The sequence below is a fragment of the Armigeres subalbatus genome, chromosome 2 (assembly GCF_024139115.2).
Source record: "Armigeres subalbatus isolate Guangzhou_Male chromosome 2, GZ_Asu_2, whole genome shotgun sequence".
Classification (NCBI taxonomy): Eukaryota; Metazoa; Arthropoda; class Insecta; order Diptera; family Culicidae; genus Armigeres; species Armigeres subalbatus.
This window is the reverse complement of record NC_085140.1, coordinates 95,425,054-95,437,627: the sequence shown is the minus strand read 5'-3', so window position 1 is coordinate 95,437,627 and position 12,574 is coordinate 95,425,054. Positions and strand designations below refer to the sequence as shown.

At 39.1% G+C, this 12,574-nt stretch overlaps 1 protein-coding gene across 4 annotated transcripts in view; it reads right to left on the bottom strand.

Moving 5' to 3' along the window:
- Window positions 1-12,574, bottom strand: part of LOC134210117 (probable beta-hexosaminidase fdl) — a 158,001-nt gene that overhangs the window by 26,270 nt on the left and 119,157 nt on the right. The gene's annotated exons all lie outside the window — the stretch shown is intronic.

Here is a 12,574-nt window from a genome sequence, read left to right as displayed (position 1 = left end):
CGAAGCAACAGACAATACGATGCATTAGTACTGAATGCAGCAATCGAATGATTTATTCTCTCAGCACCGAAACCTGGAACTCACAAACAACTTCTACCGCTAGCAAAAGCAAACCAACAACGGCAAACAATTCCCGGTACAGTCAGGTGAAATGGATCATGAAATTTCAATCTGCTCAAAATAATTGAATTCGTTTTATACATGACATATAGGGGTCTTTGCAAGACGAGGACTTTGAAAATTGTCGGGAAACCTATTATTATTCGGAAACGAAGGTTTCGTATGCAGTACTATTTTCACAATGACAAGAAGCTTATGTAGCTCTTGACACGACTGGATTGAATCTGGAAAACACAACCTGCCTAGAAAAAACGATGAGCACTGTTATAATTTATTATTTTTCTTTGCTTAATACGATAAAAAAGAAATAGAAATTTAAAACATTACAACAAAGTTGTAAAGAAATACAGCGCTACATGTTCACCATTAAATGCATTTTGAAAATCACCATCTGTAATAGGTTGTCGGCGAGTGAGACAAATTGTGACAAAGCGATTGGAGTTATCTCTACTTACATTGCAAGTGTAGCTCAAAATAATTTTCTTATCATTGCAAGTGTGTTTTTTTGCCTTTCTCGTACAACAAAGTTGTACCGAAAGGCTATCATTTCACTCCGAAAACGAACTCTTGATAGAAGCCTCTGAGACCCATAGTGTTATATACCAATCGACTCAGCTCGACAAACTGAGCAATGTCTGTCTGTCCGTGTGTATGTGTGTGTGTATGTGTGTGTGTATGTGTGTATGTGTGTGCACAAAAGCTATAAAAAACATTAGACAACTTTTCGTATAGTAATCCTTCACCGATTTTCTCGCAACAAGTTTTATTCGACAGGGGACAAAGCCTTGTTGATCACTATTGAATTTGATAACGATCGGTCATTGCGTTTAAAAGTTATGAAGAAAATGGTACATAGGACCATATAAACCCCATATAAGGTTGGTGTCCTAATTAAATGCGAGAAAGGCACCACCAACGCTAGGTGGATTAATCTGGGTTTTTTAATCTCACCTCGATCATTTATTTTGAAATAATATCAAATTGATGATTTTGGATGACATTCCAACAAAACAGTACCGCCATCGGGGGTGACAATGGGTCTGGGGGGTGAGAATGGGTCATCGCTCTCACCGGCACCCTGGAGGTCGGATAGCGAAATCGTTCAAAAAGGGCTCTTATATTTTAGCCTTCTTGCCCTCACATACATTCAATCTGATCTACAAACATTCTAAGTAGTTGAAACAGTGACCCATTCTCACCCCCATTTGACCCATTGTCACCCCCGACGACGGTACTAAAATTATTCAAGCCCCAGAAATTTCTGATTCATTCCGGAGAATAAGTTAGACATGCCGTTTGGTACAGCCAAAACGCAATGGAAACGACGCACTCTTACACCATATGTCTGTGTCACACTAATTGTCTGTGACACCATACTTGGTTGGTACAACTTTGTTGAACAAGAAAGAAGGAATACGATTGAAGGAAGAAGAAGAAAAGAATCAAAAGGAAGAAGAGCCGAGAAAAGATATAAAAGATGAAAAAACAAAGAAAAATAAAGATGGTTATCTCTTTTCGTTGTTCCCTTTCGTTTCTTTCTTCTGACTTATTTCTTCCACCTTCTTCCGAATTCCTCTTCCTTCTTTCTCATTATTATTTTCTTCTTCTTTTTCCCTTTTTTCCCTTTTCTTCTTTCAATTTTGATCTTCCTTCTACCTCCTTCTTTCTTTCTTCTTCCTTCATCCTTCAAACTTCTTCCTTTTTCCTTTTGGTCCTCTTTCCTTCTTCCTTCTTTTCTGATATTACTTTCATCCATTTTTCTCTTTTTCTCTATTCTATTGTTGTTCATCATTCTTTCTTCTTCATACTTGTTTCTTGTTTCTTTTTTTCTACTTCTTTTTTCATCATTATTAAAGCATTCTTATTCCTTTTATTTTCTGTCTTCTTCTCTCTTCTTATTCCTACTTCATTCATTATTTCATCATTTCTTCCTTACTTCCTCCTTTCATTTTCTTATTACTTTTTTATGCTTCCTTCCTAAGTCTTTCTTCTTCATGTTTACTTCTTTTTTTCCTACTTTCTTTTCTCTTTTTCTTTCCTTTTTCTTCTTTTCATATTTTTTCTTTGTTTATGTCTTATTCCTTCTTACTATTCACTTTTCACTCCTTATTTTTCACTCACTGCATTGGAAAAAAATCAACTATTTGTTCAAACGGCATTCGGCTACCCAAGCAACACACGTGTTACAAACAATTGTCTGTGACTTATCTAGGATCAGGTTCACATAGAAGTTGCTGCAGCCAAATTCAATTGAAAAGTGCTGCTAGGGTACGTAGCGTGCAGTCAAATGAACCTTTTGGTGCCATCCACAAAGTACGTAATGCCCTTAGGAGGGAGAGGTGGGAGTGGTGTGATATTGAACATAATTATAGACCAACATTTGAAAAGGACATAACAGCCAAAATTTATTCTTTCCTATTCATTCTTTACATACATGGCTATATTCATAAACAAAGAATCGGAATTAATTTTGGCTGATACGCGCTTTGCAAATGTTGTTGTAGACTTTATTTTTGCGTGACGTACATTATGGATCATCCCTTTGAAGTTCACACAGTTTTTTTCACGCGAATTATAGAAATTGTGCATCCGCGTAACAATCGACTTTAGCACGTTTGGCTTTGTGCAAAAATTGCGTACCGCTTGAGGGGGAGTAACCGTTACATTTTGTAACACAGGAAGAGGAGGGGGTTTATGAATCGTTACGTTTGTGAAATTGGATACGCGATCCAATCCTGCAATCGCGATCCTGCTTAAAATGAAGATGGAAATTGAAAAAAAGAAAACAACGATGACGAGAAAAAATATTTTTTACGCTTAGTAGTACAGTGTCGACCCGATTTTGTCACTCCCCGATTTTGTCTATACCCGGGCCTAATTTTTTTTCATGGATTTTTTATAAATCGATGTAACTCTAAAATGACAAGACCTACAAAAAAGTGTTGTATGGCGGACTGTCGTGAAATTCCCAGAAGTTTTTTGGAAAAATATCCATATAATGAAATACCGATTCCTACACTGAAAAAAATTTGTTCTAAAAATTAAAATTGATATTACAAAAAAACCTCATCTCAGAAATCGATGATTTTTTTTCTGCAGATAGGTATTTTAATTATCTAACTTTTCTGGGAATAATGTTCTTGTGACATATTTAAGGAAAAAAAGTTTTTCTAACAAAAACTTTTTTCATGTCCATATTGAGTGAAAATTTATCAGCGTGTTTTATGCCTACAGCGCCAATTATAGGTGCAGCAGCCTATCATCAACCAACGACACATTTTGGACGTATAAAATTTTGTTTAGGAAGCAATTTAGCATAATCTAACAATAATGTGGACCAACATTTGGAAAGGACGTATATTTTCCTAGATTGCTTATATCAATGTTACACACAAATGACCAGATTTACAAAATTGTGATGTTTGATGGACTATTGTAAATTTGTCTGAACTATGAAGTCTGAAAAGAGCGTTTCGTTCACCGAGAAAATAAATTAATGAATGTAAAGATTAAAATTGGTTTAGCAAAAAAATTGGAGGTCGATTTTTTTAATCAGATAAACATTTTGATTCCAAACGATGAAGCTCTGTAGGTAATTTCATTAGGGGGATTTCCGGTAAACGTACATTTAAAAAATAATAAATTTTTCGCATTTTTTTTTATTTTTTCTTCAATTTTATTTGTTACTACATTTAATTCTTATTTCTACTTGAATACTCATTAATTTGTAAACTTAGTCGAACAATTCAAAGACTTTTGGGTCTTCATCTGAGTTGGAATATTTTTAGCCAGGATTTTATTATAAGCGATTGGTATGAAAGAATGAAGCTTTTGTGTGCCAATTGAAAAGTTAGATAATTAAAATACCTATCTGCAGAAAAAATTTCATCGATTTCTGAGATGAGGTTTTTTTGTAATATCGATTTTAATTTTTAAAACTAATTTTTTTCAGTGTAGAAATCTGTATTTTTTTTTTTGGATATTTTTCCAAAAAACTTCCGGGAATTTCACGACAGTCCGCCATACAACACTTTTTTATAGGTCTTGTCATTTTAGAGTTACATCGATTTAAAAAAAATCAATGAAAAAATTAGGCCCTCATCAAATGTTACTCTTGACAATTTTGAAAAACTAAGTATGCAGAGTGGCTTAGAAATACCATATCTTCATGCCCACCAAGTTTCATTCGATTCGGAGATGGTGCTGCCAGCCCCATAGAAGGGTTGGCGCGAAATTCGTCAATAAAAGAATATCAAGAGCAGGGTTGTAAATTTTCGGCAGCACTGGATGAAGGTGATGTTTTTTTATATCATGTTTTTATTTTCTTCCTGCTTTGAAATCATCCTCACATTCCCGGAGAGGCAGAAAAGTAAACAACAGAACTCACATCACCCACTGCGCCGCGAAGATGAAATTCACCACAGCAAAATGTACACATTCACCCAGCAAATTGAAAAAATTCACCACGCGTTTAAATGGGCCACTCACAGTCATACGGTACGGCGCGAACTGAGGAGCCTCTCAGAGCGACTTGTGAGTGGCTGAATGCGAAATTGAACTGTCGGTGTTGGAAGTGATTTTTCGGCTGCACCCAGTCGCACTCACCACGGCGGCGATGAAGGCGACTGCAGATTATACTGAGATCCATGTTTTTCACTGCATTGACTGTGAAATATTTCTACCCTGATCAAAAGCTGATGTTGATTTGTTTGATATAGTTGCTAAAATAACTAAAATAATAGCAGAAATTGTTCGAGCGAATAGCAAAAAAAATAACTCATTTTGCCGTTATAAGAGCAAACCAATAGTAATTTTTTTGTAGAAAAAGAAATACCGTCGTTGGGGGTCAAAAAATAACTCATTTTGCCGTTATAAGAGCAAACCAATAGTAATTTTTTTGCAGAAAAATAAATACCGTCGTTGGGTCAAATGGGGGTGAAATTGGGTCACTGTTTCAACCACATAGAATGCTTGTTGGCTAAGTTTAATGTATCTGAAGACAAGAAAACTGAATTATAAGAGACCTTTTTGAACGATTTTGTTATGCGTTCTCCATACTATCGATGAGGGTACTGACTCTGGATTATTTAAACGAGACGAAGGTAAACTTTTGTTTTATTTGAGAAGTTATTTCTAGACCAACATTTGAAAAGGGCATAACAGCCAAAATTTATTCCTTCTGATTCTTTGTCTACAAATATAGCTATATATGTAGACGAGGAATCAGAAGGAATAAATTTTGGCTGTTACGCCATTTTCAAATGTTGGTCTAGATTTAAACAAGACGAAGGTGAACTTTCGTTGTATTTGTGAAACCGATTAATACCTTTGAAAGTCAACACCAACAATCAACCAACACCAAAATCAATGCTCGCTGGGCTTTGAGATTTTCTGGATCGTGAACCATTTTCCGTTGGACTCCCATGCGCACCTTGTAGTTTATCAAACTGCAAAACATGTTTCGACCGCCTTTCAGACACGCCTAATGATTCTCCAAATTACAAACAAATATCCAGCGGTCTTGTGCGTCTTGTGATTTTGTAAACTACAAACCATTTTCCGACGGCCTTCAATTCGCGCCTTGTAATTTTTCAAACCACAAATCATTTTTCGACGGTCTTCAGACACGTCTTGTGATGTCACAAGTTAAACACTTGAATTCAACTCACCTTATGAAATCAGCGACAGGTTAAAAAATACTGGCAGGATCGCCAAAATGTGTTTTGATATGGTAGCGGCTCTCCGTGGATGCGTGTGCCTGCCACGGAGATCTGCCAAGGAGAGACATAGTCATGGCCTGCTGCTCGCCGATTGCCACGCTGAGGTATGAATCTATGAACACACACTGAAGGTATTTTACTCATTATTTGTTATTATAAATCATTTCTGAGTACTTCAGTGGGCTGGTCACTTGGTGCGAATGTCGGAAGAAAGAATAATACGTATAAAGAAATACGTATCTGCAAAGATATCGAAATAATTAGTGGAATTAAATGGAGGTTACTTAACTCGTCTTAGACGGTTGACGTTGAATACATTCCACTAAAAAGAGCTTAAAATATTTTTTTCTGAAGAAAGAATAGCGAAAACAATATTCAACAGATAATCAGATAGGGGTCGGCGACTTCGTGGAAGGCCACAAACGGAATCGGATCTGGGGACCCTAAAAGTTCGGGGAAACTGGAGGAACATCGCCCAAAACCGACAATCATGGAGCTCTACAATACCCCAGGAATAGGTGTATCGACGCTGTAGCTAACCAGCAGCTTATGAGATCCCGTGATTGTCGACGGGTGTTGGTATATGTGAATTAAATCAAATGAATGTTTGTGAGCGCCGGTAACATCCGTAAATGTTACCAAATGGTAGCAAGTTGATTTCCAAGAAGTGCCAATGAGTATTTCTAATTGCTTAAATGCCAGTAATTATCAAATGTATCTGTAACTGCTCAATTATGCCATGGGTATTTTCTTAGCAGCGTTGAGTACCCGTAAGTTCTGTGATTGAGTCAATGCTTAGGATATCAGCAAATGAGATTCCGTGCCTGGTCAAAAGTTCTGGTGAGCATAAATAAGTTCCGTGGCACTCATAAGCATTCACGGATTATCAATGACACTCTTTGAAACTCATGGGAACTCATTGGCACTAACCTAAACTCATTGACAGTCAAGGAAGCTTGTTATCGCTTGCGCATACTCGTTTGCACTTATTAGTACTCATTTACGCATACAGGAACTTATTAGCACATACGGAAACATATCAACATAATAAGCAATACAATCATGTTATTTAATAATAATGTCTTCCGTGGGCTTGGCATTTATCACAAATAGGTGTCCGTCCAGCTAATGATCGTTCCCATATTTTTTCTCATAGCGAAACAGAAGGTAAATGTGAACCATGTTGTCACGTTCCACACCATTCTGGAGCAGGTCAAAAAATTCCAAGAGTCGGGTTTTCATTCACTACGAAAAAGGTTTCGATCGTCTCAATCACGAGATAATTTTGAGATAAGGACGCTCTGAGACGCAAGAAACTCCTGAAACAATAATCGACCGCATTAACGCCACTGCGAGGCGTTCTCAAGCAGTGCTCGCATCCTGGTCGTAGCTGGTATCAGACAAGGATGTAGTCTTGTTATCACTGCCGTTCCTCATCGTAATTGACAAGGTTGAGACCGTGAACCAAATCGTGGGTATCTATGTGAGCCCCGAGATGCTCAAAGCTGACCCCATGACATCTATCACCGTTACTGTTCCTCATCGTAATCGACAAGATTCTGATAGATGCGATTGACCGTGAACCAAACCGCGGGCTGTTATGGCAACCTATAACCATGGAGCACCTTCGATGAGTTCGAATTGGCTGATGACGTTGTACTCCTCGCTCAACGGCGCTCTGATATGCAGAGTAAGCTCAACGACCTTGCCGAGCGCTCCTCTTCAGCAGGCTTAGCCATCAACGTCAACAAAACCAAATCGTTGGATGTAAACACGGTGACCCCTTCCAGTTTCACAATAGCCGGGCAACCAGTGGAGAATGTTGAAAGCTTCCAATATCTTGGTAGCCAAATGGCGTCAGACGGGGGTACCAAGATCGACATAGGCGCACGGATCAAGAGAGCAAGGGCTGCCTTTGCGAGTTTAAGAAATATCTGGAAAAACAGGCAGATAAGTGAACGTCCCAAAATACGAATTTTCAACTATAACGTGAAATCTGTGCTGTTATACGCTTGCGAAACATGATGTGTATCAGTGGAGATCACTCAATGGCTGCAAGTGTTCATCAACAGATACCTGCGGTATATAATTCGGGCCTGATGGCCTGACAATTGGATCGTAAACAACGAGCTCCATCGTCGTTGTCACCAGAGGCCGATAGCAACAGGAATTCGGGATCGGAAGTGGGGCTGGGTCGGCCACACTCTACGTAAGGGCGGAAACGAAATCTGTAAACAAGCATTAGTCTGGAACCCAGCGGGACATCGCAGCAGAGGCAGACCCAAAGGCTCATGGCGACGAAGCCTCAGTGAAAAAATAAAAGAAGTCGACCGAAATCTAACCTGGCAACAGATTAAAGCGATAGCTGGGCAACGCTCGGGATGGAGATCTTTGCACCACCGGAGGTGTACAGGATCCATAAGTAAGTAAGTATGTGAGTCCATCATAGCCAAGGAGCGCCAAAATGTTTTTGAACTTACTGATGCCATGATGACATTACCGAACGCTTCTTATTTACAAGCCTCTCAGAATCCAAAACTAAATGTACTCGCATTTTGAAGAGCACACCACTCAAAACGGAAGCAACGCACAACTGTCATTTTTATTATTTCGTAGCAAGCTAGAATAATAAAAATGACAGTTGTTTCCTGCTTCCGTATTGAGTGGTGTGCCCTTGAAAATGCGAGTCAATTTTGTTCTGGATTCCGGGATGCTTGTCATTAACAGAAGGTTCAATCATCAACGCCAATAAAACCAGATCGTTGCATGTGAAAATGACGACCTCTCCCAGATTTACAGTAGCTACATAGGTAACCAGCGACAATTTTCAAAGCTGCCAATATCTTTGCAGCCACAGGCAACGGCTGCCTTTCCGAGTTAATGAAATATTTGGAATAACAACAGGATATTAGTTAACGCACCGAAACCAGAATTTATCCAATGTGAAACCTACAAACTTATATTTTTATCGGGATCTCAGCAATTTGTTATACTTTTGCCGAGATTCGCACAGCAGTGCCCCAGCAAACATGATTTTTGCTGAGATTACTGTCAAGATTGCTAAAAATCAGCAAATAAGTTGCCGAAAACAGCTAAAAAAGTCATTTCTGCCGAGATATTTGGACGAGGATTGCCGAGGATTTTTGCCGAGCTGCATGAATAAAAACTGAGTGTGTATGCTAATATACGCCAGTAAGCACACTCAACTGTTGCAATACCGAACTCCATCGTTGCGTCAATGTTGCAGGGGCCGATAGCAACGGATATCTGGCAATCGTCCAGGTTCTAGATCTTCCAGGTCGGCCAGGTCGGGACGGGACCAGAGTCTATTATATAGAGTTGCGCAAAGAGGATCTTCTTACTCTTATTCTGAATGATGCTCTTGTTATTATGTTGAAAACTTTCATTTTTGTTCAACCCTTCAAGTGACTTCACGGGAGTGATCGCTTCTAAAGCTTTTTAATTCGATAACCAAAGTCACCTACAGATCGCAAACACGTGAGTTTCTTGTTGCAACTTTATTGGGGGGTGTATTGAAGTTTTTTGAAGCTGTTTCTAGAACAAATCTAATACATTTCAATTCATGAGTTTTAATTCGCCATAATAATCATCAGGCGATAACAATACTTCCGCCTTACCAACAATCATTTGTTTACTTTGCTCGATAGGTAGACGGTTTGACAGTTCAATAGGTAGATTTGGCTTCACTCTTTGCGTAACTCTATATATAATAGACTCTGGTCGGGACTACTCGAGGTGCGCAATAAGCTAAGTGCCGTCAACGAAAAACAGTATGTATTGATGGATCGTACAAGCGTTTCTTCTGCCAATAGAAATGCGATAGTACCCACACTATCCGGCAAAACGATTTTTTTTTTCAATTTTGTTTAGTTCCACAATTTGTTTTGTTTACATACCTTCAATAGTTGGTACTGGCTCAAACGACGCTGATTACAAAAGATGTTAGTCACTCTTCGTACCGTACCTGTTAGACTTAATATTCTCTGCTAAAGGCCAATACTATTTTACACAATTGCAACTCAGATCTCGAGCGCATGCACTTCACGTGGGAATAAATTTCAAATATCACCAAATGATAATAAAAAAACACCACGGGAAAATGACATCATGTGTACTCAGGGCCTGATTTAGGGGGGGGCCGGGGGGGCCATGGCCCCGGGCCCCCACAAATTTTATGTACCAAAACCAACCTATTTTGTACATTTTGGGGCCCCCACATACTGTCGGCCCCGGGGCCCCCTTCCGGCTAAATCCGGCCCTGTGTGTACTGTTCATACTTTTCGTTGGCCACTAAAAACCCCATCTTACAAACATCGCGTTATCACCTTTCTATTTAGCTCCATAAAACAGCCAGACCACTTCATGTCCTTCGGTGGATTACCTCTGTTGAAGCACCTCGCGCCAAAGTGGTTTTCGAGGACTAGCGAATCCAAACATTTCACAAACACTCACCTTGAGCGCACCCACAATGAAAATGTGATAGAAAAAGGGAACAAACAAGACAAACCACAATCAGCGGGTAGGTACCTCTGTGCCGCAGTCGAGTTACTGGCAGCGAAAGCTGCAGTAACCAGCAATGCGCGAAAATCGCGTTCGCGGTTTTTCCCCAATTCCGCTTGTCGTTGAACAGAGCCCGACCAGAGAGGATACAGACAGAGGGATACGCGTTTTCTAGGCTCAACTCGTAAGCACCGACTGAATCAACGGGTACGGCACTAAGCGGAGCAAAGCCGACGACCGACGTCCAACGTCGTTCAGCCACGCGAACGTCGTCGACAGCTCCTATCATTCACAACAACAAGCCCCATCAGCGCCGCATAAATGGGTCTCTGGAGGTGTGGTAACAAAGAACGCCTGAAAGGTGCCACTCGTGGAATATGCTTGGGAAAACATACGGCGGAGCGGCTGTTCTCGGAGAAAATGATGAAAAGTTGAATGAGTGTGCTTACTCTTTTTTTAAAAAGAATAACACCTACGGACAGTGTTTTCCTATTTTTGAAATATTGCTCTTGTTTTAAAAATAGCAGCTGTGGAATTGATAAAAAGGTAAAGGGTAAATTACAATCACCAGGGGCCGTCAACTTCAATAAGTTGGTGTTCTGGTTTTATTCGAAAAGTGTGCTCGTTAGTCGAATATTAGTTCAATATTTCAACACTAAGAAATAAATAAGATTTCACATTACATCAATTGTCTGGACGATTTGAATAAATGATGAATTTCTTTAAAGGTAATAGGAAGCATATTCCAATAATTAACCTCACCTCAAAAGCATTTAGAAAATCTTCTTATGGCTTAAGGTTTATTTAGTTCAACGTATCTCATAATATGTCATTTACACAGCTTAGATTGCATATACATAAATATAAAATTAACTTTCCCAAAGATTTGATTATTTTTTTGCATTTCCGCATCATAATAGTTCATGTTCGAGTTTTTCTACTTTTTCGTATCATAGAAATTACCATTGACCATTGTTGCATTCAAACGAGTTGATATTATGTAATTATAATAACACTCATATCATTCATTTGGATGCTCAACCAGCAAAGGCTATGAAGGATATGAATATGAAGCAATGATAATTTTTATCTCTCTTGGATTCATGTTTGGCCGAGTGAAAGCAAAGATTAATGTGCTTTTTTCTTCAAAATAAAGCAACTATTGGGATGCGTTTGCCCGGGTTAAGACAATGGTCGATGTGATTCCTTCTAAAAATGTAGGCAATAGTGGATGTAATCCCTTCTTTAAAAATAAGCGCTTGCCCGGGTAAGGTGGATGCAACCTCTTCTTTGAAAGTAGGCGCTTGTTCGGATTAGCCGCCTCGCAGCTTAGTGTTCATTAAGCACTTCCACAGTTATTAACTGCGAGGTTTCTAAGCCAGGTTACCATTTTTGCATTCGTATTTCATGAGGCTAGCACGATGATACTTTTATGCCCAGGGAAGTCGAGACAATTTCCAATCCGAAAATTGCCCAGACCGGCACCGGGAATCGAACCCAGCCACCCTCAGCATGGTCTTGCTTTGTAGCCGCGCGTCTTACCGCACGGCTAAGGGCCCCACATAACGTTACTACTAACTCGAAAACCAGGAACAATATAATCATTCCATCGACTAGTTATCGTTATTTGCACAGATCTGCTAAAACTATTTAGAAATTTAGATTTCAAATCAAAGCAACATTCCCACTGTTGCTGTTTGTCATGTGACAGGTTACCAGGAGCTCGCTACATTTTCATTTGGTCTCTTTAAAATGAAAATGCAACTGTTTTCGCTTTCACATGACGTAGCCGGTTACTCAAATTACAGAAATTGTGGATGTGATACCTTCTTGAAATGCAGGCGTTTGCTTGACATAAGGCGAAGGTGGACGTGATCCCTTTTTTAGCTCGGATGAAGGCAATGCTCTTTAGCCCGGATGAAGGCAATGCACGATGGCCCACGCCGGGAAATTAGAAGGAAAATATTATTTTCACCTTGAAGATAATATTTTAGAACAAAGTGTCTTCAGCAAAGCCAAAGCTTATTATTTAAGCTTTATTCATTGTATTTTTTTTTCTAGAAAACAGTGATATCTCTACAATCCACAAATGTATTCACTAGGTTGTGTAACCAACGTGGATTTGTTTATGCTCTGAAACTTTGTAGAAGACTACACTTCGATAAAAATTAAAACTAAAAAGTTACAATCAAAATATTGATTTTTTAGGGTTA